The 7,319-nt window shown below is 40.5% G+C and overlaps 1 long non-coding RNA gene across 1 annotated transcript; it reads right to left on the reverse strand.

Annotated features, from left to right (window-relative positions):
• Positions 1–230: 230 nt before the first annotated feature.
• LOC126389202 (uncharacterized) lies at positions 231–6,057 on the reverse strand. Its single transcript, XR_007569815.1, has 3 exons — positions 5,855–6,057; positions 1,545–1,685; positions 231–914 (listed from the first exon to the last, which is right to left on the reverse strand). It is a non-coding gene; the product is annotated as an uncharacterized LOC126389202 (long non-coding RNA).
• Between the last annotated feature and the right edge of the window lie 1,262 nt (positions 6,058–7,319).

Genomic DNA, 7,319 nt, shown 5'->3' on the forward strand with positions numbered 1-7,319 from the left:
TACATCTCAGCACCCTGTGCAGAGCACATATAGCTGAGACACACTCAGGAGGGTCACAGCCCAGGGGATCGAGGTTTGCCCATTAAAACATCATCAGACAATGCAGTTTATTTAAAGAGACATATGACTCTGCACTGCTTCTGTTTACCCTCCCTCCACTGGAGAGCAAAGATAATAACTCTGAAATCAAGGAGAAAATGGAAACTGTCATTTCAAGTGAGTGAAGTCACCACGGGTCAAAAGTTGCGTGTACGGAGTCAGACGTAGCTGATATATTTATTTACAGTGGGGACTGAGAGAGGATCAGCAGGGAATATGTTCAACATGCTCCTCTGCTTCCAAAATGCTTTCTGTCCATCCTGGAAACTATTCCTGGAGTTTATCTTTCCGGATTTTCTTCAGGTTGATCTTCAGGACTGTTTCTATTTGTGGAGCAGTAGTTACAGATTCTGATCTACCAGAATAAAACCATCTACTCACTGTCACTTCATGCGTTTTGATTTCTTGGATCATAATAAGCAGCAACAGCTCCAAAGAGACCAGAAGTCAGATCCATATATGTCTCCTACCTTCACCCAGATAAATCAATCACCATGAACACCTCCGTGGCGCCCCTGGAGGGTCCGCCACCCTGCACGCTGCATGCCCACCCTATCTGGAATATGTAGCTCCGATAGAAGATTTGCTGGCTCTAATTGTCCTGTCAGTAAATCAGGAGCCTCCCCTCCTTCACTGATCCACGTCACCCTTTCTTATAACCCACCGCCTGATGTGTGTAGATAGTGTCTTTGTTCTTGTGGGGCGCCGGCTGTTTTCATTGGCGACTTGTGTGTGTTGAATGAATAGCAGGTTCTCTGCAGGGCAAAGCCAGAGCGTACAGTGAGGAGAGCTCAGGCGGCAAGAGAACGGGAACACTGAGGGAGAAAAGAGGAAAAAATAAAAGCTTTGCGAGTGGATCAATTAAATGCTTCTTACTTAGAATTAGGCAGCGCTCCAGTTTCCACTTGTGGGTCCTGATTTCTCGTTTACATGAGAGCTAAAACACAAAACCCTGATGAGGGAATCATGGGCGTTATAGTTCATTGGTATTAAGATAATAAAATCTACAATGTATATAAATGTATGTGAATAAACTTCTATTATATATGTTTCTTCCATCTCAATTCTTTAACAGAAAAACAGTTGCAGTGTAGCCGTCAAATGCACAATTAGCTTTGTATGGGAGGGTTGCACACACAGCTTTTGATGATGATCCTTCTGACTTTAAATGCACTTATTGTAAGTCACTTCAGGCGAAACAGTCCTTCAAATGAATGCAGTGTAATGCAAAAACGTGTTCTTGCTTGACAGAATTTATTCTTATCTATAAAAGTCAGCTTCAGTTTAGTGAGGTATTTTTCCTTTAGCAGTGTTGAAGTTGCGAGATCACACACACGTACTACACATACATAAGGAAAGTCTGGCCTTATATCTTCTACATTTTTGCCTCTAATTTGCCATAAAGTACATTTCTTTTTAAAGAAATACTTCAGCTCCAAGCTTACCTTATCTTGACTTAACCCCCATACACATTCCCCTCCCCCACTCGACATCAATCAGGTGTGTGAGAGGCATCCTGGTAATTTGTTAACCTTTATCCAGTGACCTCTGCTGACCTCGGGATCAACCTCAGTCTGACAGTGTGGCTGGGAACACAGGAAAACAGACATAAATAAAATATACTATCTCAGCCTAATGTATTTGCTCAGCAACATATTTTTAATTAACATAGTAAAACCGCATAATTCTATGTATTTACTGATGTATTACAAGATACAGTGCTGCCATCACAAATACACACAGAACTAAATTAATCTAAGCATGCAACAATGAAGAATTTTTTTTATCATATAAGCAAATATCACCTCATATAAATTATAAGTTCCCCCAACCAGAGCACAATTCCACATTCAGAATCAGTTTCGTGATGAAATTAAAAAACAAAATGTGTTCTTATTATCTTTTTTCAATTACAAGGCGAAGGCAAAGAAAATGCATTTCATTTCTCTGCTGGATTATTATTCAAGGCACAGCGCTGGCTCACTGCTAACTCTGAGAGCAAATGCTCTATGCCGATGCATATTCATATGTTTAACATACAGACATGCATTCCTAATGATGTAGGAGAGGATAGAATGCAATAAAGCTCATTAATACGTTTTGCCATGCCAGTCAGTCCTCTCGGCATGACAACGCTGCGTCGAATCGAGCTAATTCAATTCTCCAATAAAGAACGACTCAGATGTGAGATGAAAACAGAGGGAGATGAAATGTAGCTGTTGCAGCGTGTTTACTCTTTCAGTGGGAAATTTGAACTTTTTAATTATCATTTCTGCTGCATGTAGAGCGAGTTTATAAAGCTATTACTTCTTTAACTCTGTAGTTCCTCCCTTACTCTTTTCATGAGACATTAACAATTAAACATTTCCGGTTAACCTCATTCTTTTGGGACAGGGGTGCTATCACCTGTTTAATATTTATTTTTCAGAACAGGTTACTTTGTGATATTCAGGAAAATAGGAAAGAAATGCTGAGCATATTTAGACAAAAATGGTCTGTTGACATATGGTATAAACCACAACTATGAACTTATTGTCTCATAAAGAATAGCCACAGTTCACCTTACGTGAAGTATAATCTAAACAAAAGACGAAGATCCCTGTGTGTACAGCTGTGCACAGGAACGTTACCATTAGTCTCAGAGACTGGTAGGTTTAACTCCATTCCAGAGGAGGACAGAATTAGTTTGTTGTGTCATTTAGGTGAAGTTAATGATTTAGGTGATTGTAATGATTTAATGTGTGTCTGTAACTTTTGCTGCCGTCTTGGCCAGGTCCCTCTTGAAAAAGAGATTCTTAATCTCAATGAGGCAAACCTGGATAAATAAAGGTTAAATAAAAAAAAGAATGAGGTCCACTTCATGTTTTACTGTCCTGTATATGAAGACATGAAGAATGTAATTTTCAGTAAGATGACCTCTATTGATGTTGATTTCTTTTGGCTGGATGACCATGAAAAAATTTGCCAGGCTGGGATAAAAGGCAGAGTATTCTGTTTCTGGACTGAGCAGTTAAATAACATGTACTTTTGTATGATACTGTAATGTCATTGTAACGGTGTCTTATAAACCCAGGAGGGTTGGGCACATGTAAGTGTGACTGACACAAATAAAAATCAATCAGTCAATCATAATGTACACCTTCTGCAACCCAACCCTCGAGGAGGTTATGGGGGGGATTCTCCCCAGGCGAAGTTTAAGAAACTCAACAACTAAACTGACTATATTGGATCATTTTGAAAAATCTTAGATCAGGGGTTCCCAAAGTTTTGATGATCGAGTGCCATTAAGTGAGCCAGCATGTGATTGAGGGCTGCACAGGAAAAGTGCACATATTGTGACTTTTTTAATGATCTTTTCATGACCCTTTTAAACTATAACAATTGACAGTGCAGCCTACATGACACTCACATTACATTCTAGTTTTCCACTTCCTTATACATTTGTAACTAATGAAAAAGAGACACAGTGCAGTGCTTGACACACGGTAGACGAGCAACAGCTTCTGCTGGGTTCCAGAAACAACACTTACATAAACCAAATGCTGAACTGCAGTAAACTGTAATATTAGAACCGATAGTAATAATAAAGGCGATTTGTTACATTTATTTATGATTATAATTACATTTCCTATTGATTATTTTGCACAATGGTGCATAATTGCTTGTCATAGCATAGTGTTTTTTCCCTGATATTTTTAATCAATATATTGGGGGACGTTTTGGCCATACTTCAATATTTAGTGTGTGATTCAAGGTTGAATGTTTGCATGTAATTGTAGGGAGATGAGTGACATAACAGCACTACTGTAACCCTCTTTTCTTGATTGTTGGTGTTCTCCAGTTCTTCCAGGCTGTGGGTAATAAGCGGGCTCCAACATTTGTTTCTTCCTCTTTGTTTAATTTTAGCAACATGGCAAGATCATACTAATACAGCCCAACTTAGGGGTGCAGAAACTACTCTTCACTGTTAAGCTTAAGGCACTCACTCTCTCTTATGTCTCAATCATACCTGTCCCCACAAAAGACCAATTAGCTCATAACCGAGGGAACACAATGACTGAAACACCGCACATGAAAATACAAATGAAACAATATACAAAGCACTATAAATGACAATGAAATAATAATTCACCAGTGACTCAATAATGCTGAATCTATTACTGCTTAAATATAAAGAATGTACCCATTAATAAATAACACAGTAACTTAAGTAATAAAAATAACCCAAAAATATAATGTGTGCAGTGATTATGGGTAAAAATACTAAAGGAGGATATATATTTTTCGACAGGGCCCTGAATGCATCAAATTAACATAAATAAGTTGGCAAAAATGTCCTGCTTGTGAGACGAAACTGAATGTAACAGCCTGCAGTTGACCTTTGACATTTGAGCACACACCAAATGCACTCGACCGTACTATAAGTCAAAAATAAAAGTAAAATAGGACACACACCAGCCCTACACAGAAGCTATGAGCTGCCAAGATTTACATTTGCCAAAGAAACACAGCACAATGCTCTTTCCAATTAAAGGACCCCAACCTAAACACTGGGCTATGTTCACCAGTCTCCCCAGCTTCACACTGGCTACTTAACCAATTTCCAGGGCTTTACTAACCCTTCATTTTAAGAAGGCATGTGCTATAATTAGTCACAACTGTGAGCTAATGAATATTAATATGACAGTTTAAAAAACCACCACAGGTAGATGCAGACCTTCCTACCCGCTCCTCACTCACTGCCTTATCAGAAATAGGCCGATAGACTTTAAATCTCAGGGGTAGCCCGTACGAGCCCTTCCCAGTAAAACCTTCTCTTATCTCTGTGCCCTGTCACTTTGGGTTTTAAGATTTAACATGAACCAGCCCCTGATGTTAGGGGTTAGACAACCAGACATCTCGTCCAGCCGGAGTGGGCAGACGTCAGTAATGGCCGTGGACTTTGTTTATAAATTATTAATGATTTTCTCTCCTCCCTGTCATTTTGGACAGGCTGCGAGACGAGCCGATGCCTCTCCTGTTTGCGTGGCAGCGCGCTCCTCAAACAGATTGCAATTTATTCCTCTGCAGTTTGTCCGTCAAGGCTAACTCTGACAACATAATCCCGAACTAATCCGCCATGTTCAGTTTTTCTTGTTGGCTCTCATGCAAACTGCTCTGCCAAATCCCGCTACCTGTCAGCCTGGCCTTGCGATGGGGAGCCCAGACGAGCTGCCAGCCCTGCTGCAGTGGCTCCCGAGGGGGGGGAGAAGAGAAGGAGGAGGGGAGGCATGGTGCCTGGGTAGACTTAACCCCTGCCTCCCTCCCTGTAATCCACTGTAAACAGCCAGAGCCTTAGAAGGGCTAACTGCACTAATCAAGCCCCAAGCTCGCCCAGTCACTATCATACACAGTGCCCTAAGAACTAGAGATTTGAGCAGCTACTGCGGTGTGTGTGCAGGGTATGAGTGTGTGTGTGTGGAGCAGAGGGGCCCATTGACAGCCCTAATCCCCAAGAGGGGAGAAAGGTGCCAACATGAGGCAGAGATGGGTGTCCCTACAATGGCCACCAGAGGAGTTTTCCATGGCTTAAAATAGTAAAAACTGGGGAAAACTACACTAACACAGCTTCTGACTCTATATATATCTGTATTTTTAAGTAAAAATATCCCATCAGACCAATAAAACCAGCTTCTTATCCCATGATACCAAACTGAAATGTATCAACCTGGAGTAAATTATAGATTAAACATGCATAACAAAAGTAGATACTCACACGTTTTCCAGAAGGCTGGTGAACTCCAATAAATAGGACACACATTCTGTACTTCCCCCAAACGACAACCAGCCACTCAGTATTCTCTCCCATCCTTTGGAGAGCCACATTTAAATTTCCTTCACACCCTCTCTCAGTCTCTCTGACAGTGACCCAAAATCCACAGGAAGAACATAAAAGGCCTGACAGTAGTCAAAGGCAAAGGGAGGCGAGCTAAGCCAACTCCCCCAATCAACAAAAACTAAAGTTTCAAGAAGTTGTGACTGGACATGACAACACAAGCAATAAAACTTTAACTGCTTGGGTATTTTTCTCCCTCTGCTTCACTTTCAGTAGAAGTAATGAGCAGATTCAGCTGGGGGGCCGGTGGTGCGTGGGTGGGGGTCTGGGAGTCAAAAGCCCACTTTGTCAGTGTCCATCAAACACTATCAGTAGATTTCTAGATGATACAGAAACCAGAGGCTGTTTAGTGAATTAATCCATTTGTGTCTTGTGTGTAACAAAGAATAAAATATGTTATTTTATAAAATGCCAAAAAGGAAAAAAACCCTGTAATGTTTCAGTGCAGGAGCATTTTACAAACTGCAACCATGCAACAATACCAGCTGTTCTCATGTGGTTTTTGTATGTATACCTACGAAAAGTAATGCACCAGAATTCTTACATAACCCACATAATCATGCGCCAGAAATTCATACATAACCTATGTAATCATGAAGGCAGTGATCACGTGACAAAAGCACTGACGGGAGTAAATACAAAGTAGTATATAGAGCGAAAGTCTGTTTAAAGTGGTAGGCTGGGGTGGTGGATGGGTCAAACAAACACATGACTTTCCCCCAGGAGACCAATGTTTGTGTCCCATTTAATACCAAGTGATCTTTGAGTTATTTTAAGGAAATTCATCACATCATCACGTCACATTAGGTATGCAATAAGACAATGCCTAACTTTTCCTTAGTCTAACCTAAGTAACTTAACTTTCCTAAACCTAACCTACGCAACTTTACTTTTCAAACCTAACCTACGTCACTTAACGTCACCCAACTATGATTCTTTTCCTAAGCCTAACCTTCGTAACTTTACTTTCCCAAACATAACCTATGTAACTTTATGTTAAATACATGACAACCTCAAACAATGTTTCTTTACCTAAACCTAACCTACATAACTTTTATTTTTTTTATTTTTTTTTAAAGATATTTTTATGGGCATTTTTTGCCTTTAATTAATAGGATAGTGAAGTGTGAAAGGGGGAGAGAGAGAGGGAGAGACATGCAGCAAAGGGCCACAGGCTGGAGTCGAACCCAGGCCGCTGCGGCTACAGCCTTGTACATGGGGCGCCTGCTCTACCACTAAGCCACCGACGCCCCCTAACCTACATAACTTAACGTTAAGTATGTGACAATGCCCAACCATGTTTTTTTTCCTGAACCTAACAGTAACTTACCTTTCCTAAAGCTAA

This window comes from Epinephelus moara, chromosome 4 (assembly GCF_006386435.1).
Source record: "Epinephelus moara isolate mb chromosome 4, YSFRI_EMoa_1.0, whole genome shotgun sequence".
Lineage (NCBI taxonomy): Eukaryota > Metazoa > Chordata > Actinopteri > Perciformes > Serranidae > Epinephelus > Epinephelus moara.